Here is a 24,577-nt window from a genome sequence, read left to right as displayed (position 1 = left end):
ACCGGCAGCGTGGCCATGGCTTCCCCAGATGGGGCAGTGGCTCAGCCTCCTCCTCAACCAGAGCTGCTGCTCAGAACAGGAAGGGGATGCGTCTGTGGACGCGCAGCAGGAGAACCCGCCAGGACGGCCACGGCCCAGCTTCCAGTGGAGAAACCGGCACCCCTCCCCGGGGCAGTGGAATAACAGCCATCAATGGCTTTAAAACCTTCCTTGGCCTTGGATTCTTTGTATGATGCTCTTCTCTGCAAGCCAGATCTTGGTGCCTTTGGCTTCCGCACTTGCGGGTTCGATCTGGTGCCAGAGACGGAGGCTGTCCCCTCTCTGCCAAGCTGCCTGGGATCCTCATGCTGAATTTCTGATTCCAAGAAGCTTTTGGGAATCTTGGAGAAGTGGCGTGTACTGGCTCTGCGGCCCGTGGCTGTGATTTCAGTAGAAAGTTCAGGAGTATCTGCCGTGGGATTCCCTGGGCTGGGCTGCAGGGGCCACCTCCCTCCCGACCTCCTCCCACCAGGGAGGGCAGAGCCGTGTGGCCTCAACAGTCCAAGTCAGGACGGTCCCAGTGAGGACAATCCTCACCGTGTCCCGCTAATGAAGGCGGCGGTGGCCATGGGACAGGGCAGCCACTGAGAGGTGCCGGGTCGTGAGAATGTCGGTGGGTTTTCTCCCTGGCCCCCTCTGGGCACTGGCTGAGGCACCTCTGAAGGTCCTTCCTGCTCCCACTGAAGCTCCCGGCTCCACTCAGAAGCACTCAGAGGCCTTCAGGGAGGAGGCAGCCTGAGTTCACCCTCATGTTCCATTTCAGCAGAGTTCTGCTAACAGATCAGAAGACATGCATGGAGAAGGGGCACTCAAACCCCCGGAAGGCAGCGTCCTGCACCTGCCAGCCCCGCGTCCCTCGCTCCTGCCACCTGTGTGGGCTCCTGACAGCCACTGCCACTGCTGCTGACCCTGGCTGGACGACGGGTCTCTTCTGCCCTCCCCTGCATGGGTGTCTGGATCTGAGGCTGCCCCATGTCCCTCATTTCTGCTGCTCTGGCTGAAGTCCACCTTCTGCAGGACAACAAGGTGCTGGTGGGACTGGGGGCAGGTAAAAACTCCCTCTTCCCACTCGGGCTGCTGGGAGCGGGGACGGGGGATGGCCAGGCCCAGTCTCAGGAGACAAATCAATTCCCTGTGAGTCACTGCAATCCGGGGATAGTTTAAACAGCACCAATGTATCCAACACAGATTTTAAATGTCAAAACATTTAAAATACCAACCTCACCGACACGGGCGGCAAAAATAGCTACCTCTGGGGGCCGGTGGTAGCTGCCCCAGGGCCGGTGGTCTGGCCCCGGCCCCCTGGATGCCCCTGTGGAAGGATCCTGCAGTTTCCAGAGGGAGGGAGCAGAGGCTGCCGCAGGGCCGTGTGTGGGGACAGAGGCAGGGCAGCCCCGCCTTGCAGAGGGAGTGTGGCCCTCCCCCGCCTCCCCCACCTGTCCACCCTGGAGACTGAAGCTGAGTAGGACTGGGGGGTGAGGGGAATGCACCCTGACTCCCGGGGCCAGCCTTCTCTTCCCAGACGCACAGCTGGAAGCAGGGCTTTGGCTCATGGTGTCCTTTCCTGTAATCTCTCCCTCTCTGAGTAAGGAGCTGCCCTCACCTCCACGACAAGCAAAGGGAGCACGTCCGTGAGCAGCGCAGGGCTCGGAGGAAAGGCTGCGATGCTGCCGGGGTGAGGGAAGGACTGAGCAGGGGCAAGGACAGGCCCCTTCCTGGACAGAAGGACCCGTTGAGATCACCTCTGTACATCCAGTCCCCATAAAACACGAGAGCTATGTGCATAGACACACGGACTCTACAATTCAAGTGGGAAATAGTCTCAGAATGGCCAGGAAGGCTCTTGAAAGGCAGTGTGGCAGGTCACTGAGACAAGGGAGCCTCAGCCTTGCCAGCCACCGGGATGTACCTGAGTGTCACTGTGAGTGACCTTAATGAGGGGAATTCGGCATTGACTGTGCCAGATCAGACAGAAGCTCCGTCTGTGATGGAGACAGCATCCAGATCATCGGGCAGAAGACTGGCCACCCAGGCATGGTGCTGGACAGCTGATGGCCTGGACCACAGCCTCCTTCCCCTGGGGAGCCGTGCACCCTCCATCCAGCTGGCATGTGGCCCAGACCTGGCCAATCAACACATCCCAACAGGCCTGGGTGGACCCTCATTGGACAGGTCAGCCAAAGATTTGCACCAATCACATTTGTCTGATGAGGGCCGGCCCCAGGCCTTTGTTAGACACCAGCTTTGCCTGGGCTCACTGAGCGGGAAATGCATCTGTGGCCATCGGTGCCGTTTTCCTACCTTTTAGGGAAGACCTGCCAAAGAATGGAGCCAGCACCGGTGGAACAGAGCACCCTAGGACGTCGTTTGTGCTCTTGGATCAAGCGGTGCCTGTTGGACTTTCAGTGTGTCTTGAGAGAAATAAATATTCCTTTTTTTAAGGGATAAGACAATTTGACTTAGTTCCTGGAGCTTGTACCATAACTCAGAGATCTTACACCAAAAAAATTCCAGATGGCGAGAAGATTGAAATGATTAAAACCTAAAACCAAAAACCTTCATGGAAGTTTTAAATTTAAATGTATGTATTTTTAACCTTTTCCCACAGCTTTATTGAGGGATAATTGACAAACAAAAATTGTATCTATTGGCCAGGTACCGTGGTTCATTCCTAGAATCTCAGTATTTTGGGAGGCTGAGGCAGGAAGATCCCTTGAGGCCAGGAGTTTCAGACCAGTCTGGGCAACATAGTGAGACCCCATCTCTACAAAAACTAAAAAGTCATCCAGGCATGGTGACATATGCCTATAGTGCCAGCTACTTGGGAGGCTGAGATGGGAGGAGTGCTTGAGCCCAGGAGTTTGAGGCTACAGTGAGCTATGACTGTGTCACTGCACTCCAGCCTCAGTGACAGAGCGAGATGCCCATCTCAAAAAATTTGTATCTATTTACTGTGTACGATGTGATGTTTTGATCTATGGATAATTGTGAAGTGATCACCACCATCAAGCTAATGAACACATCCATCACCTCACATAGTGACCCCCTTTTATTGTAGTGAGAACACAAGATTTATTCTAGGAAATTTTGAGTGTGCGATACAGTATTGTTAACTCTGGTCCTCATGCCGTACCTCAAAGCTCCAGAACTTACTCGCCTTATACCTGAAACTTCGCAGCCCCTGATCGTCCTCTCCCCGTTCCTCATTCCCCTCCGCCAGCACTTACTCGCCTTATACCTGAAACTTCGCAGCCCCTGATCGTCCTCTCCCCGTTCCTCATTCCCCTCCGCCAGCACTCAGCGCTCTGTTCTCTGTTTTCACGAGTTTGGCTTTTTCAGATTCCACACATAAGCGAGATCACACAGTATTTGTCTTTCTGCGCCTGGCTTATTTCACTTAGCATAATGTCCCCAGGTTTATTGAGGTTACTGCAAATGACAAGATCTGCTTGTTTTTCAAGACGGAGCAGCACTCCGCTGTGTATCCGCACCACGCTCTCTCGATCCGTGGGTCTGTCGAGGGACACTTGGGGTGATTCCGTATTTTGGCTATTGTGAACAGTGCTGCAGTGGACATGGGCTTGCAGGGATCTTTTCAAGATCCAGATTCCATTTCCTTTGCATAAACACCCAGAAGTAGGATTGCTGGATCCTATGGTGGTTCCATCTTTAATTTTTTTGGGAGTCCCCATACTGTTTTCCGTAACAGCTGTACCCGTTTCATACATTCCCACCAACAGTGCACCAGGATTCCCTTTTCGCCACATTGTCCCCACCACTAGTTATCTGCCTGCTTTTTGATGGTCGCCATCATAACAGGTGTACGGGGGTAGCTCACCGTGGTTTTGATTTGCCGTTTCCTGATGACTAGTGGTGTTGTGTTGAGCACCTTTCATAAACCCATTGGCCATATGTAGCTCTTCTTTGGAAAAATGTCTACTCAGGTCCCTTTTCCATTTTTAAGTTGCTTATTTTTCTCCCATTTTGTAGACTGCCTTTTCATTTTGTTGTTTCTTCTGCTGTGCAGAGACTTTTCAATTTAATGTAGTCTCATTTACGTTGTTTTTGTTGCCTGTGTTTTTGCTGTCATAAAAAAATCATTGCCGAGACCAATGTCAAGAAGCTTTTCTTCTATGTTTTCTCCTAGCAGTGTTACAGTTTCAGGTTTTATGTTTAGATCTTTAATCCACTTTAAGCTGATTTTTTTTTTTTTGCATGGGGTGAGATAAGGGTGCAATTTCATTCTTTTGCATGGGGATATCCAGTTTTCCCATCACTGAGGAGACTGCTTTTTCCCCACCGTGTATTGGTGCCCTTGTGTCTAAGTCCATTTTATGTTGCTTATAACAGAAGACCTGAAACTGGGTAATTTATAAAGAAAAGGCATGTATTTATCATGGTTATGGAGGCTGGGAAGTCCAAGGTCCAAGGGATGCAACTGATGAGAGCCTTCTCGCTGGGGGGGACTCTTGGAAAAGTTCCACCATGGCGTGGGGCATCACATGCAGAGGGGGCTGAGCATGCTAGCCCAGGTCTCTCTTTCTCGTCTCATAAAGCCACCAGCTCCCCTTGTGTGATCGCCCCTTAATCCATTAACTTATTTATTTATGAATGGATTAATCCATTCATGAGGGCTGAATCCTCACAGATCCCATCACCTCTGAAAGGCTCTACCTCTCAATCCTGTCACACTGGGGATGAAGTTTTAATATGAGTTTTGGAGGGGACATTCAAACCATAGCACCTTGTCAAAGATTATTTGACTGTACAAAAGTGGGTTTATTTCTGGGCTCTCTGTTCTGTTCCATGGATCTATGTGGGGTTAGTACCATGCTGTTTTGATTACTATAGCTTTGTAATATAAAAAGAAATTAGGAAGTGTGATGCCTTCAGTTTTGTTCTTTCTTAATATTGCTTTGACTATTTGAGCTCTTTTGTGGTTAAATATGAATCCTAGGATTTTTTTTCTATTTTGCATAAAATGTCATTGAAATTTTGATAGGGATTACACTGAATCCTTAGATCACTTTGGGTAGTACAAAAATTTTAACACTATTAATTCTTGCAAACCATGAACATGAGATATCTTTCCATTTATTTGTGTCAATTTCTTTCATCATGTTACATTCAGTGTACAGGTCTTTTACTTCCTTGGTTAAATTTACTCTTTTTGATGTTATTGTAAATGGGATTGTTTTCTTGCTTTTTTTTTGTTGTTGTTGTTTTGAGACAGATTCTCATTCTTGTTGCCCAGGCTGGAGTGCAATGGCACCATTTTGGCTCACTGCAACCTCTGCCTCTCAGGTCCAAGCAATTCTGCTGCCTCAGCCTCCCAAGTAGCTGGGATTATAGGCATGTGCCACCATGCCCAGCTAGTTCTGTATTTTTAATAGAGACTGGGTTTTGCCATGTTGGCCAGGCTGGTTTCGAACCCCTGACCTCAGGTGATCCACCCGCCTTGGCCTCCCAAACTGCTGGGATTATAGGTGTGAGCCACTGTGCCCAGCCCTCTTGATTTCTTTTTGGGATAATTCATTGTTAGTGTATAGAGACACAACTCATTTTCATATGTCAATTTTTTATCCTGCAACTTTATTCAATGTGTTTATTAGTTCTAACAGCTTTTTTTTTTTTTTTTTTGGTGGAGTCTTTAGGGTTTTCTATACATAAGTTCATGTCATCTGCAGAGAAAATTTTACTTCTTCCTTTCTGATGTGAATGCCTTTTATTGCTTTGCCTTGCTTAATGACTCTGGCTAGGCCTTCCAGGACCATGTTGAGTAGAGCATCCTTGCTTTGCCTGACCTTAGAGAAAAAGCTTTCTACTTCTTACCACTGAGTGTGGTGTTAGCTGTGGGTCTGTCATATGTGGTCTTCACACTGAGTGTGGTATTAGCTGTGGGTCTGTCATACGTGGCCTTTACACTGAGTGTTGCGATAGCTATGGGTCTGTCATATGTGGCCTTTACACTGAGTGTGGTGTTAGCTGTGGGTCATACGTGGCCTTTACACTGAGTGTGGTATTAGCTATGGGTCTGTCATACGTGGCCTTTACACTGAGTGTGACGTTGGCTGTGGGTCTGTCATACGTGGTATTTATACTGAGTGTGGTGTTAGCTGTGGGTCTGTCACACATGGCCTTTATTGCGTAGCATGCCTTCAATACCCAATTTGTTGAGTGTTTTTATCATGAAAGGATGCTGAGTTTTGTCAAATGCTTTTTCTGGCTCTTGTCCTTCATTCTGTTCATATGGTGAATCACGTTTACTGATTCGCGTGTGCTGAACCATGTTTGCATCCCAGGGATAAATCCCACCTGCTCATGAAGGATGATCCTTTCAACATGGTGTTGAATGCAGTTTGCTAGTATTTTGTTGAGAATTTTTGCCTCTTGGTTCTTTTCTCATAGCGTCATTCTCTGGCTTTGGTGTCAGGACAATGCTGACCTCGTAAGATGAGTTAGAAAGTGTTCCTTCCTCTTCACATTTTCAGAATTGTATAAGGACTGGTGTTAATTCTTCTTTAAATGTTTGTAGCATCCATCAGCGAAGCAACCTGGTCCTGCCCTGGGGTTTTCTTTTTTGGGACGTTTTTGATAACTGATTCAGTCTCCTTATTTGTTATTGGTCCTTTCAGATTTTCCATTTCTTCACGTTTGACTCTAGGAAGCTTGTGAGTTTCTTTACATTCTAGGAATGTATCCATTTCTTCCAGGCTGTCCAGCTGGTTTGTATAAAATTGTTCACAGTTTATTATGATCCTTTTGATTTCTGTGGCATCTCATAAAGTCTCTTCTTTCACTTCTGATTTTAGCTACGTCTTCTCCCTTTTCTCTTGGTTAGTCTAGCTTCCCTCCACCTTTCTCCCTTCCTCCTTCCGTCCCCTCCCACAAACATCACTGCCTTGGAGAAGGCATAGGAGCCCCTCCCATCAGGGGTCCTGGATCCTGGGGAGGAGAGACCACTGACAGAACCACCTGCAGTAACTTCAGGGCCAATAAGAGCTACAGACACAGCGATGCTTGTGGCAGCCTGGCTGCGGTAGTGCTGGGGGTTCCGGGAAGGCCTCTGCTCAAAGGTGACTTCTCCTCTCTGACCTGATGGCACCCACGAGCCTGCAGGGACCCTGAGCACTCCTGGCATACGGTCCTGCAAACTCAAGGACCTGAGAACTCAGAGGGTGAGAACTGAACAGGAAGCAGATGGCCAGGCTGGGGTAGTGTGACCCGCCGGGCGGCAGCCTGGACCTTCCTCCTGGCTGACCCCTTCTCTGACCCCTGCTAGGTCTGGCCCCCGTCCCTGCCCAGGCTGAGCGTCTACCTCTCTAGGCGTCTCAGCCCTGGCCACATAGGGTGGCCTTGAGGGACTTTGTGTAGTGGACTCAAGCAGCTTGAAGGTCACGCAGGGCCGGCCAGAGGACGCCTCAGCACCCTGGAGTCTTTCTGTTTGTCTCTAAAGAGAGCAGGGAGTCACCTGGCCCAGCCCCATGAATATTCTGGGGGACGCGTGGTGGCTGTGACTCCCAGACCACCTGGCTTTGCAATTCCAAGCAGCAGGGGAGGGTCGCGGCCGACATCAGGGAAGCCCTGGGGACGGCGAGGCTGTCCAGTCCCAGCGGGGTCCGCGCCACAGCTGGATTTGGAGGCGACACAGAACATGTGTCTCTGTCTCTCTTTGTGTCTTTCTCCTGTGATGTCTCTGTTTTTCTGTGACTCTGTCTCTCTCTCCTTGTATGTTTTCCTTCCTGTGCCTGTGCCTCTGTGGTGTCTCTCTCTGCATATCTCTGTGTGTTTTCCTGTGTCTCTGTCTCTGTGTGTCTCTGTTGTTTCTCTGTGTCTCTATCTCTGTATCTCTGTGTCTCTGTTCTCCTGTGTCTCTCTCTGAGTCTGTTTTCCTGCATCTGTTTATCTCGGTTGTATCTTATCTGTGTCTCTGTCTCTATCTCTCTCTGTTTTCTTGTGTCTCTGTATCTCTGTCTCTGTGTCTCTCTGTGTCTCTCTCTCTGTATCTCTGTTTTCCTCTGTGTCTCTGTATCTCTGTCTCTGTGTCGCTGTCTGTCTGGGTCTCCCTCTGAGTCTGGTGTGTGTACCAGCACCCTCAGGTGGCAGGAACTGGCTGGGCCACCCACCTCGGAGCCGGCTGGGTAGCTGGGCTCTGGGCTGTGGGCCTCAGTGGCTGGGTCTGAGGTTTTGGGGGTGATTGTTTCGGAGCAGAAGGTCGTGGTGGGAGACAGGGGTGTCTGCTGTGACAGCCGTGGTGGTCTGGAGGTGGGGCTGCCTCCATGGGAATCTCATTCGTGCTTCGGGCAGTATCCTCTGCTGTGTGCACCCCTCAGCGGCCATCCCCTGCCTCCTGGCCCTGTCTGGGTCTGGGGGATGGCGTTTGAGTGGCTGGTAGGGCCTCAAGTCTTTGGGAGGCAGCCGAGTGCCTGGGGTTTGGTGCCAGGAAGGGTGGCCTGGCTTGCTCCCTGGCCAGCTGTGAGCTCGGCAGGTCCTCCTGGGCTCCATTTCTTTTTTCTTTTCTTTCTTTCTTTCTTTTTTTTTTTTTTGTGTGTGAGACCGAGCTTTGCTCTTGTTGCCCAGGCTGGAGAGCAGTGGCGCAATCTCGGCTCATCGCAACCTCCACCTCCCAGGTTCAAGCAATTCTCCTGCCTCAGCCTTCCTAAGTAGCTGGGATTACAGGCACGCGCCACCATGCCCAGCTAATTTTTTATTTTTTATTTATTTTTAGTTTTTTTTGAGACGGAGTCTTGCTCTGTCACCCAGGCTGGAGTGCAGTGGTGCGATCTCGGCTCACTGCAAGCTCCGCCTCCCGGGTTCACGCCATTCTCCTGCCTCAGCCTCCCGAGTAGCTGGGACTACAGGTGCCCAGCTGCCACACCTGGCTAATTTTTTTGTATTTTTAGTAAAGACGGGTTTCACCACGTTAGCCAGGATGGTCTCGATCTCCTGACCTCATGATCCGCCCACCTCAGCCTCCCAAAGTGCTGGGATTACAGGCGTGAGCCACCGCGCCCGGCCCCTCAGCATCATTTCTAGAAGAGTGAGCCCAGAGGTGCTGCCTCAGTTCCCGGAGCACTGACTGTGCTCCCTTGGGTGTAGAAAAGGGAGCAAATTGGGGGGCACAGGGCTGTGACTCGGGAGGCTGGGATGGGACACGCTGGGGCGACGGCTGGTGGGGCCAGGCCTACGGGAGGGACAGCCTGGCCTCTGCCCCCTCACATTTGTAATTTTGTTGAGGAGGAGGGAGGTTGAGTGAAAGGTTAGACAATGAAACAGCAGGTGTGTTAGGGGGATCTGGGTGAGGCTGCAGCCTCTGGGTGGTTGGTCTGAGCTTGGCCGTGGAGAGCAGGTGGGGAGTGGGAGGGGTGCACACAGTATGCCTGTCCACGGGTGAGGGCACAGCCAGCCAGCAGGAGGGTGCCCCTGACACAGGCTCCAGACAGCCGGCCTCAGCCCCTCAACCTCAGGCAGGGCGTTCTCACCTCACTCTTCGAGAGCAATTGCTTGTTTTGTATTCTGCCTTTCTCTCTAATTAATCCCCTCGTGTTTAGATCAAGAGACAGCCCCAGACTGGCCCACTGCTTCCCGGCTCCATGGCCAGCCTGTGCTGAGTGGGAAGGTGCAAAACACTTTTGCTTTGCAGAACCCACAGGCTTTGTAAGATGGGTGCAGAAGCTGTGCGGCGGGTGGGAGGGGAGGCTCCTGTCCACACCCTCCCAAGGTGGTGACCGCTGGGGTGGCTTTGCTGGGCTGGCAGGGGATCGCCCCCTCCCTGAGAGGATGACCAGCCCCAGCAGGGCCCAGGCTCAGGGATGGTCTCTTCTAACCTCCCAGACAGACTCCAGGTGGAGAGGCCCCCGCTGGACCCAGCAAACACTGACTTGGGAGCAACCCTCAGGGTTCTCATGACTCCGACCTGCCTTCCCCACCACAGCTGAGGCCAGGAACGACGGCAGAGTTAATTCAGAAACGCTGTGTGCCAGGGCTGTCAGCACAGGCTTGTTCAAAACACCAATGACTGCGGAACAACTCAAAGGCCCACCCTTTGAGGCTGGTCACCATGTCCTGATGCACTCACACCACGGGGCACTCGGCTGACTGGACTGGGGGCAGGGGGCAATGAGGCAATGGGTGGGCCTGAGATGGCCGGGATGCGCGTCCAGCAGGGGCGGCTCCGTGCTCCCCTCCAGCCTGACTCTGGATTGGACCCCACTGAGCTGATCTGGGGAGAGGGCAGGGTAGTTGGGACGGTCTCAGGTGTGTTCCCCCAAAGCCAGATTCCCACAGTGAACTACCAACATGAAGCTGAAACTCAGAGAACGTTCCACTTGCCTCTGCTGTGGATGTGTCCTGCGACAGGTGCCCTGGGATGAACAGGAATCCCACAGCCACACCAAAGCCACTGTGACCACCTCACAGCCCTGAAACTGGGGAAACACTGGGGGAGAGAGATGGGAACCCTGGAGGGTCCCTGCTCCCCATGCCAGAGGTGGGGTGCCAGGGCCAAGAGAGCAAAGGGATCTTTAAGGTGACACAGCCCAGTCCTTTCCAGGAGTGAGGTCATCCAGGAGGCTCTGACCAGTGGCTGTCCTCAGAGGAGACACCATGGGGGGACCCAGGGAAAAGCAGCGGCCACCGTGGGCCACCCACAGGACACCTGAGACCTAGGACTCTGTGTAAGCAGGTGTCTGGGGAGCAGAGGACGGAAGGCATAAAGAACTGGTGGTCTGACCTTGTTCTAGAAGGTTCTGGTAGTGGCCAGCTTGGGATACTGTGCTGTCCCTCAGTCCCCAGTCTCTGCCCTCGGTCATCCCTCCCAGGCATCTAAGCAGTTTCAGGCCCGGCTCACGATGCTGCTGGGATCTGGAATGCAAAGCTGTGGGACTTGCTGCCCAGTGGGGACATGCCTGACCCACGGTGGATGGGAGCCTGGAAAGCCGTGCATTGCCGTGTGGTCAGCAGTGACCGCAGACCTGGCCTGAGGAGGAGCCCACACACCACCTCCTGGAACGCCAGGGTTTCTGAGTCCCTGAGGGCAGGACTGGGGAGAGGACAGGCGTATGACCTGGAGGGGCCATGTGAGCCACCATGGTGTCTGTGGGACCACCGTGGGGAGGGGGTGAAATGGACAGCACAGCTTCTGGCTTGTACTTGGCCCATCACGACCCCATCCACACCTTCATTAGAGAGCTCTGATGTGCAGGTTTTGGCCCAGTATTAAAAAATAATGGTTTGAATTCCTCTAACCTGCACTTTCTAGCTGACATCGACTGTCCTGGGGTCTACACATCTCTGTGTGCACCACCCCAGGCACACAGGTCTTGTCTGTGAGGCAGAGGCTCCTGTCAGCCTCATCTTGTAGATAAACCCAGGCACAGCTGTGAACCCAGGGGCCTGATCCCACAGCATGAGCTCTCACTGCCTCCATCAGGGACCAGCCTACTAGCAGGGTCCTCCTCTCCACTGGTGAAGCTTTGGCGGCACGTGCCTCACCTGAGCATGCGCCTTCTGTGGGCCACTGCCAGGTTTTTTTTTTTTTTTTTTTTTTTGAGACGGAGTCTCGCTCTGCCGCCCAGGCTGGAGTGCAGTGGCCAGATCTCAGCTCACTGCAAGCTCCGCCTCCCGGGTTCACGCCATTCTCCTGCCTCAGCCTCCCGAGTAGCTGGGACTACAGGCGCCCGCCACCACGCCCGGCTAGTTTTTTGTATTTTTTAGTAGAGACGGGGTTTCACCGTGTTCGCCAGGATGGTCTTGATCTCCTGACCTCGTGATCCACCCGTCTCGGCCTCCCAAAGTGCTGGGATTACAGGCTTGAGCCACCGCGCCCGGCCAGTGCCAGGTTTTGAGAGCCTCTAGTCCAAGGCTGTGGCTCCTTGCTGACCTCTCAGGGACAGAGCCTGCCCCACAGCCTCTGTCCATGGCTCCTCCACTCTGGTCCCTGCGCTTTTCTTCTGGTTTGGAATTTCTGGGAGAGGCTCAAGAGAATGCCAGAGCCCCAGGGAGCCTCAGGGGTTCAGTACCACGGACAGTGCCCGGGCATGCTTGAAGGGGCGCACAGACCTGGGGTGAGGAGGAACATGGTGTGGGGCAGGGGGCCGGTGTGGGGACCCCCAAGCCAGCGGGGGGCAAGGATCCCATCAGGAGAACTCTGGCTACCTGCAGACCCCCTCCTCTGAGCGGGGCAGGTGAGTCACCCGTCACCTCTGCAAGAGGTGTGCCCTCCTCTCCTCTTCCAGGCAGCAGGGAGCCCTGAGAGTGGGAGTCGGAATCTTTTCCCTCCTGATTGCTGGAGCCATAGAGGCCACTGTCTGAGTGGGGACTTGGCAGAACAGAAGCCCCTGGAAGCCACATCCTGTCTGTGCCCGGCTGACAGCCTGGCTGCCAGGAGACCACTGACTTAGCCCAGAGGGCCTCAGTTGGATTAGGGAAAGGGCCTTCCTGACATCCTCACCTCCTCCACCTGTGCTGGGCAGGTGCTCTCCAGGACAGGAGGAGGGGAGGCTCCTGGCCCTCAGCCCTGGGAACGGCCCTCCCCTCGCTCAGCCTGGCCGGGGCCCAGGACCCTCAGCAGCATCTGGGGAAGGTATGCCCCATTAGTCACTCTGAGGGCAGTGCTGGGGTGGCGAGTTGCTTTTCAGCTGCTCCAGCATTTCTCAAGAGTAAATCACAGGCAGCGACAGATGACAGCCAGCGGCTGAGGCTGTGGGCTGCGGGTCTCTGCCATGTTTTCAAATATCTGCCAGCTTCAAGCCCATGAGAATGCCCACACCCACGAGGCACCTGCTGAGAAGAAATGACGGAGCTTTAAAAACTCTTGACAAGCACAGGAGGCTGCGCAGAGCAGTGAGTCGCGGTGGAATTCTGGCCCCAGTCACAGCCCCCACCTCTCTGGGGATCTGAGCAGAAGGATCCCTGGTGGGGCCTCACACTCCTGTTTCTCAGATGAGGAAACCCGTGGCCAGGTGGGGGCTCCCCTGGGCCTGAGTCCACAGCTCTCGTCTCTACCCTCAGACTGTCAGCACAACCCTTTTCCTTCTGGCCTGCATGACTTGTGAGATCTGCCTGCCGCTCACCCTATGACTAAGAATGAGCCCATTTGATCAGGTTTGCTAAAGCTTTTGTTTACACTTTGCTAGAACGCAGGGCACTAACCTGACAGATTAGAAGTGGGGCCAACACACTTAGCACAGAGCGTTTTGGAGCCCGGTCCCTTGACAAAAGCCATGCCATCGGGAAAAGTTCTCTGCTCCATGCAGGAAAAGCCCAGAGACCTGCAAATGCAAGCCATGGGTTTCCGGGGAGTGTGTGCAAAGCCCCAGCTATGACCAAGAGGGGAGGCCCTGCAGCTGGGGACGAGGTGGTGCTGCTGGGGGCCAGCAGTCCCAGCAGGACTGAACTTTCCATTGCAGAGCGCACATTTGGAAAAGAGCGAGTGTTCCCAGCTGCCTGCGGGACAGCCATGCCCGGGCTGTGTGTGCAGGACATGCCCTGAACCCCACTGGCCTGTTCTCCAGTTCTGGCCGTCACTGGCCGCTGCACCTCCAGCCCCATGGTTCTGTGTGCCCTTCTGCCATGCAGCCATATGGGCATCAGGCACATCCTGCCCCTCCCAGCGCCCAGTGGCCACACACTGGTCAAGCTGGCCACTGTGTCCCACGGACGTCTGGCTGTACACAGCATCTCAGCAGTGTCAATGGAATTAGTTGTGCCCTGCCATGGTGAATCTGATTATGGAGGACACAGAGCCAAGGGTCCTCACCCACCGGAGGAGGCTGCAGGGGTGAGAGAGGAGGGCCGGGGCTGCCCCTCACACCCCCGAGTACCTGCATGGGAGGGACTGACTCAGTGGTATCTGGCTCTCCTGGCTTCCCCAGCTGCCCAGCCCCTGGGCTCAGAGGGGCCCCAGGCTCTGGCTTAACTCTGGATCTCCGCCCTTTGTGCTTCAGCCAGGCCCCTCCTGTGTGATTCCAGGGGCGCCAGCCTCCACCCTGCGTGGCCAAGAGGAAGGGCCAGTGCTCTGGAAAGGCAGTGGGACCCAGGGCCGCCCCATCAAATGCCGAGTCTGGGAATTCAAGAGCATGGGACACGGAGACTCGGTGAACTGAGAGAGCCCAGGGGCCGGGGCCAAGCACAGCCAGAGGGTCCTGCTGCCCAGAAATGTCCTGAGGAGCCTCTCGGCCTCTCCCGGTTCAGTCTCAAGAGCCCGACGGGCCCCAACGTCGCCACACGACATGAGCTTCCACAGGCGTCTCCCTCACAGCCAAGCAGGGCTTTCCTTTCCAACAGTGAGCAGGCTTTTCTGTTCTATGAATGGCTCAGTGCATGAAAACACGCGTGTGTAGAAGACGGATCACTACGGAGGCGGCAAGTCCCAGATTTTCCCTGTTTCTAGATCCTAGACTCAAGAACAAGGCAGCCCAGGATTTTGGCCCCACTGAACGACCCTGAGCTTATTTCCCTTCTCGTGCTGGCCCTGTCTCCTCCTCATGATGGAAAGGGATGGGCTGGTCCATTTTGGAGATCTCTGGCCTGAGACCTAGACCCTCCGCCATCTCTGCTGCCAAGAGCAGCAAGGCTGGAGCCACCTGAAGGACCAGTGTGAGCCTGGGCGTGTTCCCAGCCTCCAGCCCGGGTTCCTGCCATGCTAACCCTGCAGGCAGAAGACAGGCTGTGCACAGGGCTCCCTGCCCACCCAGGTGTGGCTGAAGGCCCCGACCCAGGCCCGGCTGAGGCCTGTGGCCGCCTTGCAAGGTATGAGCTGGTGAAAGCCAGAGAAGGCTGATTGGCTACAGGAGAAGCCTGTCTCTAGAGAGCCAGATGCGCGGCTCACAGGCTCTCTGGGAGATTTTCCCAATGCTTCGCTCATGGCCATCAGCCTGTCCTTCCACCCTGCAGGGACACGTGGCAGCTGAGGCCATTTCAGGAATGAGGCCTCCCCATGGCTCAGCTATTACTGCCGGCAGCTGGGAGGCTGACCCCGCGGCTTCAGGCTTCTCCCCAAGCTGGGCTGCAGACCTGAGCAGGGAGTAGTTTGCCTGACTCTTCTTGGAATGTTCCAGAACTCAGTGGCTGCACCTGCCTTGTCTGTCCTTTCCCTGGGTTCACCCAGGCCGGCCGTCTGCACCCTCCAGCACCCTCTGTGTGCACTGAGTGCCCAGGCCTGCCTCATGGAGCCTTCACAAGCCCTGACGGTGCACCTGAGGCATCTGAGGCGCCTTGCACAGAGGCAGAGGAGGGGGTGGGGTGGGCAGACGTGGGCAGATGGGCACTGCAGGGAAAGGGATGCGGCTGTGACAGAGGACCAAGGGGCATGCAGCGTGGTCTGGGGGAGACAAGGGGCCATTTTCCAGAGGAGGGAGCTTTACGCAGAGGCTCCAGGGCTGAAGGGCATCTGTGGGCCGGGAGGAAAGAGGTAAGAGTGTGTGAGGTGGTGCAGGTGTGTGGGGGGCGGGGAGGACCGGGGGCAGGGGTCAAGTCATCAATCCTGGCCTTGGAGTTGCTCAGAAGTGGGAAGCAGCAGCAGGAGGTAAAGGAGGAGGCCGCTGCAGCCACAGTTGCATTTGGGCTTTGCTCTCAGGGCTGGGGCCGGGGGGGACCCAGGTGTGTCCTGCATCTGGGGCGGGACCTGGCGATGGGCAGATGTGGGGGCGAGGGCAGGTGGGAAGGAAGGAGGATCGCAGCGCCCAGGCAGGGATGGCATCTCTCTCCAGGCTCTCCTCAGCCCCTGAGCGGGGCAAGGCCACCGAGGGTTGAAGTGCAGGTGTGGATGCTGTGTCCCATGCTCAGCCCCTCCCTGCAAGTGGGACAAGTGGCTCCACAGGGGTCCTGTGCCTGCCATTGTGCCCGATGAGCAGGGGCGCAGCTGTGAGTCCAGGGGCTCTCCAACAGCACAGAGGGAGCCATTTCACCTCTGGACACGCATCCTAGGGCGGGGCAAGTGGATGCTTTCTGTGAAGGTCCGGAGAGTGAGTCCCTGTGGCTTCGTGGGCCAGAGGATCTCAACTTTTGAGCAGAACCACTCACAGTGGCTGACGCGCCACAGCAGTACGCAGAGGAGCAGGTGGGGCTGATGAACTTTACAGCTCCAGGTGGGGGTGGGTTGGCCCCGTCCTCGTGAACACAGGGCTGACCATCGCACCATCCATCCGGAAAAGACTGGGTCCAGGCCGAGGGTCTGAGTCCATTTTCACACTGCTCTAAAGAACTGCCGAGACTGTGCAGTTTATAAAGGAAAGAGGCTGAACTGACTCACAGTTCTGCAGGGTAGGGGAGGCTCAGGAGACCTACAGTCACGGTGGAGGGAGAAGCAGGCACTTTCTTCACAGGGCAGCAGGACGGAGCGAGTGAGAGCAGGGCAAACGCCAGACGCTTCTAAATCATCAGATCTCGTGTGATTCACTCACCATCCCAAGAACAGCCTGGGGTGAACCGCCCCCATGAGCCAGTCAGCTGCACCTGGTCCCGCCCTTGACACGGGGATTATGGGGATTACAATTCAAGATGAGATTTGGGTGGGGACACCGCCGAACACATCACTAAGTAACTCCTAGGCAAGGTGTGTGCATGTGGCCTGGGTCCTGGTCACAGACGGAAAACGAAGCAGTAAAAGAGAGGAGGGCCTTGGCTTGTGGGTCCTATGCTGAGGGTCCAGGTTGTTCCCTGGGAGCCACAGGCCAGGGCCTCAGAGTCTTCTCTGGGAAAAGGGGTCTCCCGGAGGGTCGGGCCTGCCCTGCAGAGCTGGAAGCCGTCGCTTCGCCCCACCTGCAGGTGGAAGTCACTTCCCTCCTCTCCCCAACCCCCTCTCCTGGTTCCCCAGTTGGAGTGATCCACAGAGGAGATTCTGCACCTAAACTGGGACTCAGGGAAGCTTCTGGAACTGTGAGAGGGGTTTGGTTCCTGCCTTTTTGAAAACCAAGTGGCACCTGTCTTTCAGGGGATTGCGCCTGAGGTACAGGGAGTGGGGCTCTGCGTCTGGGCTCCCAGGGTCTCCCCAGCTGTCAAGGGCAGCAGCCCCAGACCCAGACTGGGAAAGGAGGCTGGCTACCCTTCCCGCCCTGCGCCATGGGGCAAGTGCAGAGAACCCACAGCCATGACGCCCCTGCCCGAGCACCCCAGGCTCCAGGCAGATCTCAGGCCTCCTAATCCAGGCCCTGCCCTGAAGGGACAGGTTTCAGAACAAACCGTCCACTGGGCTAATACCCCGGTTTTTGTAATCACCACACACTCGTTTCTGTCGAGGGATGAACACTGACAAATTTAAACGGGAATTACTGGGCTCTGAAATTTGTTCTTTGTAATGAAGGGAACAGTTGAATACAGAATGTGAATTTGGGATTCAGACCAGACCCCCTCAGAGAAAGTGCTGAACCCGTGAGGAACTGAAGGGTGAGGGGGCCTGTTCTCGGCGACTCCTGTCCCATTTCCTTTTGGGATGGGGGCTGCTCCTGCCCCCTGCACGGCCCCATAGGTCACGGTGGGGAAGACCCCGTCCCTGGTCCTCGGGCATCATGTGTGCCCTTTCCTCCTTCCCTGCGCTCCAGCCTCAGGAGGTGAGCTCCCCTCGCCGTGTCGGGGGGCTCCCGTGTTACCCACCCCCCGAGCCAGGGAGCGGCCTCCAGGGGAGCGTGGGGGAGGCTGAGGCCACCTTGCGGTGAGGCTGTTCCTGGGGCTGGGACGCCTCTTCCTGAGAACCAGCCCCACCCACAGAAGGAATTCATCTCACTCCTAATAATGTGTTTGCCACAAAGACATGATCGGCTTATCTGTGAGACGCCGGCGTGCGCAGTGGTGCTGGCTCTTTGTTGTAGACAGTGGCAGTCTCACTGCAAGGCTGCCAGGCTTTGAGGAAAGTGAAGGAGGCACCCACTCTCTCCCCACGGGGCCCCTGCTTCCCTGGCAGTGCCACCTCTTCCGCCTGCCTCCATCGCAGCAATTCCAATAACTATGAATGGGGTTACCCGGGAGCCCCAGGTAGCATCCCTTGCTGTGGGGACAGGCTGACCATCCTGCACAGTTTCCTCCCTGTGCTGAGAACTGCCCCTCTGCCAAGGACCCCGCAGGCCTGGTAGCTCCCCAAGGGCGCCCGCTGCCTCCTACGCCCTGCCCACAGTTTTGGCACTGAGCTGGTGGCCGGGTGGGGGGGAGGAGGGAGCTGGGCATCTTTCTTTAGCGTGCACATCACTGCCCACAATAGCATCCCGCTGGTTACTGCCCATCGCGCAGGGCAGCCTCCATATGGGGCCTCAGCCGGCGCCTGGCACCCCGCACTCGGCACCCCACCCCGAGGGGAGGCTGCACGGGCTCTGGACATGCCCCGAGGCCACCTGAGGGCTTCTTCTCGTTGGCAGGGAGGGACTCGGGCCGCACAGTCCTGTGGAAATAGGACGCAGGCCACGCGAGGCTTAAATGTACCAGTAGCTATGTTACAAAAGTGGAAAGAAAACAGTTATGATAATTTTAATACGATATCTTATTTAACTTAATGTATTCAAAATACCATTTCAATGTGCAACGGTATTAGTGAGCTATTGTACACCTGCCTTTCTGCATTAACTCTCTAAAACCCGGTGTGGATTTCAGGCCGAAGCTCATCTTCACTCAGACCAGCCATGTCTCAATGCCCAGTGGCCACGTGTGGCCCAGGCCTGCCACATTAGACAGGGCTGCCTGCAGCTTTTGTGGGACGCCACCTGGGCCAGGCACACCAGCGTCTGCCCCTCTCTCCCCAGGCGTGGTCTTGGCCCTAGCTCTGCTCGGCAGAGAACCCAGGGCCTCCAGGTCAGCCCTGGGCAGAGGGCGTGGGCATTGCACAAGGTCAAGGATGAGTTACTCATTTTCAACCATCTAAAAAGACAGCCCCAAAATGAAGCCTGGGTAAGATGAGCGGGGCCACGTCCTTCTGGGAGCAGAGCTCGGCCTCCTTTGCATTGGCCATGACCCCCCGCTGCACCAAAGCCCGAGAGCTGAGCCAAGACTTTTTTTTGGTGGGGAGGGGGTCACACTCCAGAGAAGGCTCCAGAAAGGTCTCACCCCAGGCCTCGCTGCCTCCGCCCGCCCCTCACGCCGCCTCTCTTGCCCGTCCCCCACCAGGGCTGAAGAGTGAACTCAGTAGTGACCCACGTGGCTGAGCCAGAGAAGGAGGCTGCAGAGGGGACAAGGCGGTCGCTTCCAGGATGAGAAGCACAGAATTGAGGTCGGGCAAACCTGCCGCCGGCCCCAGCTGTGTGCATCTGAGCACGTGGCTTCCCCCAGCCTCAGGCTCCTCATCTGTGAAATGAAGCCCCCTCCAAGCTGGGCTGGCTCAGCATCCAAAACCGTCATTAAAGATGCGACCTTGTCTGGGGGCTGTTCAAATCCTCTATTGAGATAAAGTAGCAAATCATATATTCATCAGTCACTACTCCCCGCTGGAGGCCTCTTCCCCAGCACAGAGCCTTCCCTCCCTCAGCCGAGACCCCAGGCAAGGGCAGGGAGGAGAGGATGCCGTCTCCCTCCCACTCCTCCCCTCTCTCTCCTCTGTTCCTCCCTTTATCTCTGTGTCTCTCCTCTCTCTCTTTGTTTCTCCCTCTGTCTCTCTCTCTCTGCCTTTCCCTCTCTCCTCTCTTTCCTTTTCTCTCTCCCTCTCTCTTCTCTATCTCCCTGTTTCTCCCTGTGTGTCTCTCTGTCTCTCTCCTCCCCATCCCCAGAAGCCAGCCCACATGGCTCACCCTGCATTGCTAGGTGAGACAGGCTGGAGCCCTAAGCCAGGAGTCAGCCACAGCCGAGCTTTCTAGAACTTTCTAGAACCTTCCCTTTCCGAAGTGGAAATCTGGACTGGAAGGCACAAGTCCCACTGAAAAGCTGCCAGTGGCTCCCTGCCCAAGAGAAACACAACTGTCCCGAGAGATGCTCATTTGCCCCCAGAAAGGAGCGCAGAAAGCTTCAACCAAATGCTTCAGGAGGAAACCAAGAGCTTCATTTTCCCCTAATTGGTGCTAATTTTCAGCTCCCCCAGAGCTGTGCATGGGAGGTGCGGAGGCGCCTCCAGGGTGGCCCTGCAGGGACCAGGATGCACATTTCTCTGTTAGGCTGGTAATCAGCTTGCATTTTCTCCGACAGATCTTCTCCTGAAAGAACGAATGTCTACACGCTGCAGATGACATTTACTTCACTCGGAATTTGCAAGTCCAATACCGACATGAATATGCACGGCACTGCTGCTTGGATACGTGGCCTTGGGGCCACGCCTGTGGGTGATGTGACAAGCCCACAGACTCCCGTGGTGGCTTCTCACCGAGAAACATTCCAGCACCTGGAGGCTGCCAGCCGGGAACCTCCTTTAGGTGATGTTAGCGCCGTTGGTTCTCAGCCTGAGCCGCCTCCTGTGCCCAATGTGACCCTCCAGGCCCAGGCAGCGAGAGCCCAAGGAAGAGAAGCGGAGAGATCATGTCGGGAACCAGCGTGCCCGGAGCCATGCAGGGACACTGACTTAGAATTCTGCCATGAATTTAAGGAACAGATGATAGATATTCTCTACAGTCTCTTCCAGGAACTAGAAGCAGAGGGAACACTTTATAACTCACTCTACAAGGCCGGCATCACCCCAATAACAAAACCAAGGATGTTACAAGAAAGGAAAACGCAGACCCAGATGTCTCATGAACACAGATGCAAAACCCTCAACAAAATAGCAGCAAATCCAACACTACATACTAAGAATTATACACCATAGGATTTCCCATCCAGCACCACATACTAAGAATTATACAAATAGCAGCAAATCTCATCCAGCACTACATGCTAAGAATTACACACCACAGGATTTATTCCAGGTACACGAGGCTGCTGCAAGGTTCGGAAACAGATGATTGAAATCCATCACGGCAACAAGAACCATTTCCCAAAACCCAACACTCGTCTGTGAGAAAAACCTTTCACAAGCCAGGAATATAAGGGAACTCCCTCAACTTGGTAAAGAACATCTAGTAAAAACCTACAGCCCATATCCATACTTAATGGTGAGAAACCTGAAGCTTTTCTTCCTAAGATAGGGAAGGAAGCAGGGAGGACCCCTATCCTCACTCCTATTTAACGTCATACTGTGAGTTCACAGGATGGACACTACCTGATTTCAACACTTGCTATAAAGCCCCAGTAATCTATACAGTGTAACCTTTTTTTAAAAATGGAGTCTCATTCTGTCGCCCAGGCTGGAGTGTGGTGACATGATCTTGGCTCACTGCAGCCTCTGCCTCCTGGGTTCAAGTGATTCTCCTGCCTCAGCCTCTTGAGTAGCTGGGATTTCAGGCACCTGCCACCACAACTGGCTAATTTTCGTATTTTTAGTAGAGATGGGGTTTCACCATATTGGCCAGGCTGGCCTTGAACTTCTGACCTCAAGAGATCCACCCGCCTCAGCCTCCCAAAGTGCTGGGATTATAGGCGTGAGCCACCTCGCCTGGCCAGTAAAGTGTAATCATGGCTAAAGAACAGACAAATATTCCAATGGAACAGAAGAGAGAGCCCAGAAGTGGACAGACACATGCACGGGCAAATGATCTTTGAGAAAGAAGCAAAGGTTATTGATGTTGAAAAGACTGTCTTTCAACAAATGGTGCTGGAACAACTGGACATTCACAGGTAGAAAAAAATGGGTCTTACACTTTTTGGGATAATTAACTCAAAAGGCATCACAGACCTTAATATAAAATGCAAGATAATATAATTTATAGATAATAACACATTTTATTTAATATAAAATGCAAGATAAAATTTCTAGGTAATAAAATCTAGGTATCTTGGGTGTAAATCTAGGTATCTTGGGTTTGGCAATGAGTTTCTAGATACAACATCAAAAGCATAATCCACAAAAAGAAAAAAATGAATAAGCTGGACTTATTAAAATTAAAAAATTACACAGCCAGGCGAGATGGTTCACGCCTGTAGTCCCAGCACTTTGGGAGGCCGAGGTTGGCAGATCACCTGAGGTCAGGAGTTCGAGACCAGCCTGACCAACATGGAGAAACCCCGTCTCTATTAAAAATACAAAGTTAGCTGGACATGGTGGCACATGCCTGTAATCCCAGCTACTTGGGAGGCTGAGGCAGGAGAATCACTTGAACCCGGGAGGCAGAGGTTGTGGTGAGCCAAGATTGCGCCATTGCACTCCAGTCTGGGCAACAAGAGTGAAACTCTGTCTCAAAACAAAAAACAAACAAACAAACAAAAAACACTCTAAAAATGACACTGGTAAACGAATAAGAAGACAAGATACAGCCTGGGAGAAAATATTTGCAAAAGACATACCTGATAAAGGACTGTTATCCAAAATATATAAAGAACTTTTAAAACTCAACAATAAGGAAACAAACATTAAAAATTGGGCAAAATGTCTGAATAGACACCGCATCAAAGAAGACGTAGCGATGGAAAAATAAGCACATGAAAAATGCTCAGCATCACATGCCATTAGAGAAATGTCGATGAAAACAACAATGAGATCAAATGAGAACGGCTACAAAAACCAGAACCAGGATCCTGACAACACCAAACGCTGGCGAGGCTGTGGAGACAGAACAGCCCTCACCGCGGCTGCTGGGGTTCGAGGCAGCACAGCCGCACTGGAAGGCACTTGGGCAACTTCCTACAAAGCTCCACATATTCGTACCACGTGTTCCAACGACCGCCCTCCTTGGCATTTCTACTCCCAAAGGAGGAGAAAGTCACACAGAAACCTGCACATGTGTGTTTCTTGCAGCCTTCTTCACAAATGCCAGGAACCAAGATGTCCCTCAACAGCTGAGTGAATAAACAAGCTGTGACATCCCGATAACGGAATATTATTCAGCCGTACCAAGAACAAGCTATCAAGCCATGAAAAGACAGGGAGAAACCGTAGCTACACGCTGTGAAGGGGAAGAAGCCAGTCTGAAAAGGCTGCATACTGTATAAACCCCAGCTGTATGATGTTCTGGATAAGACAAACTGGAAAGACAATAAGAGGATCAGTGGGTGCCAGGGGTTGTGGGGAGGGAGGAATGAACACGTGGGGCTCCCAGGAATTTTTTTTTTTTTTTTGAGACGGAGTCTCGCTCTGTCGCCCAGGCTGGAGTGCAGTGGCGCGATCTCGGCTCACTGCAAGCTCCGTCTCCCGGGTTCATGCCATTCTCCTGCCTCAACCTCCCAAGTAGCTGGGACTACAGGTGCCTGCCTCAACCTCCCAAGTAGCTGGGAATACAGGCGCCGCCACCACGCCCGGCTACTTTTTTGTATTTTTAGTAGAGACGGGGTTTCACCATGTCAGCCAGGATGGTCTCGATCTCCTGACCTCGTGATCCGCCCGCCTCGGCCTCCCAAAGTGCTGGGATTACAGGCGTGAGCCACTGTGCCCCGCCTCCAAGGACTTTTTAGGGCAATGAAACTCTTCTGCAGGATCCTGGGATAGTAGATACAGGACATTACACATTTGTCTAAACCCACAGAAGGTACAAGACTGAGTGAACCCTAATATAAACTGCGGACCTTCCTTAATAATGTATCAATATTGGCTCACTGATGTAACAATATAGTAATGCAAAATGTTAGTAACGGAGACACCTGCTATTAACAAGTGGGGGCCAGGAGCCACCATGGAGCCACTGTCCTGTGGGCTCAACGCTTCTCTACAACTGTTCTAAAAAATAAAGTCTATTAATAACAATTTAGATGGCCAGGCATGGTGGCTCAGGCCTGTCATCCCAGCACTTTGGGAGGCCGAGGCAGGTGGATCACTTGAGGTCAGGAGTCTGAGACCAGCCTGGCCAACATGGTGAAACCCTGTCTCTACCAAAAATATAAAAAATTAGCCAGGAGAGGTGGTGGGCTCCTGTAATCCCAGCTACTCAGGAGGCTGAAGCAGGAGAATCACTTGAACCTGGGAGGTGCAGAGCTGAGACCGCGCCACTGCACTCCAGCCTGGGCGACAGAGTGAGACTCCGTCTCAAAAAAAAAAAAAAAAAAAAAAATGTAGAAACCCAAACCCCAAGGCCCAGGTTCTAGGTCCCTGCCCTGGAGATTCTGATCTAGTTGGTCTGGGGTGAGCCTTGGCATCTGCATTCGGGAAGCACCCCGGGAGAGATTCCTGAGCCTGTAAGGCTCTGAGCTACACCAGTGTTTCCCTTCCCTCCCCTGAGGGCCCACCCTCCATCCATCACCTGCACCCCAATCCCTGTCTCAGGCTGTGCTTCTGAGGACTGCCCTTGCTCCATGCACAGAAGAAATTCCAGATCTTTCCGCTCTCCCTTTGTCTCATCTCTCCCCAGTGGACTGGAAGCCACAGAGCCTGTGATGAACAGGCCACCCTGGGGCTCCCAGGGAGCTACTCTCTCCCCACCCTGACCTCCCCCCAGAGCTCCCAGGTTAGGAGGCGTGGCTTTGACCATGCAGATGGCCACTCCTGGGGGCTGCAGGCACAGCAGAGAAGCAGACTTGGGTGGATCCGTGGGTGTCGGGCATTTGGGACATGCTGTGAGTAAATGTGTCTGGATACAGCTTCAGTCTCAGGTTCAGCTCCCCGCAGGGC

At 54.0% G+C, this 24,577-nt stretch overlaps 1 protein-coding gene across 1 annotated transcript in view; it reads right to left on the bottom strand.

Annotated features, from left to right (window-relative positions):
* Nucleotides 1-24,577, bottom strand: part of NTSR1 (neurotensin receptor 1) — a 54,751-nt gene that overhangs the window by 7,297 nt on the left and 22,877 nt on the right. The gene's annotated exons all lie outside the window — the stretch shown is intronic.

The sequence above is a fragment of the Papio anubis genome, chromosome 16 (assembly GCF_008728515.1).
Source record: "Papio anubis isolate 15944 chromosome 16, Panubis1.0, whole genome shotgun sequence".
Lineage (NCBI taxonomy): Eukaryota > Metazoa > Chordata > Mammalia > Primates > Cercopithecidae > Papio > Papio anubis.
Note: the sequence above shows the minus strand (reverse complement) of the source record. Positions and strands in the feature narration are given on the sequence as shown.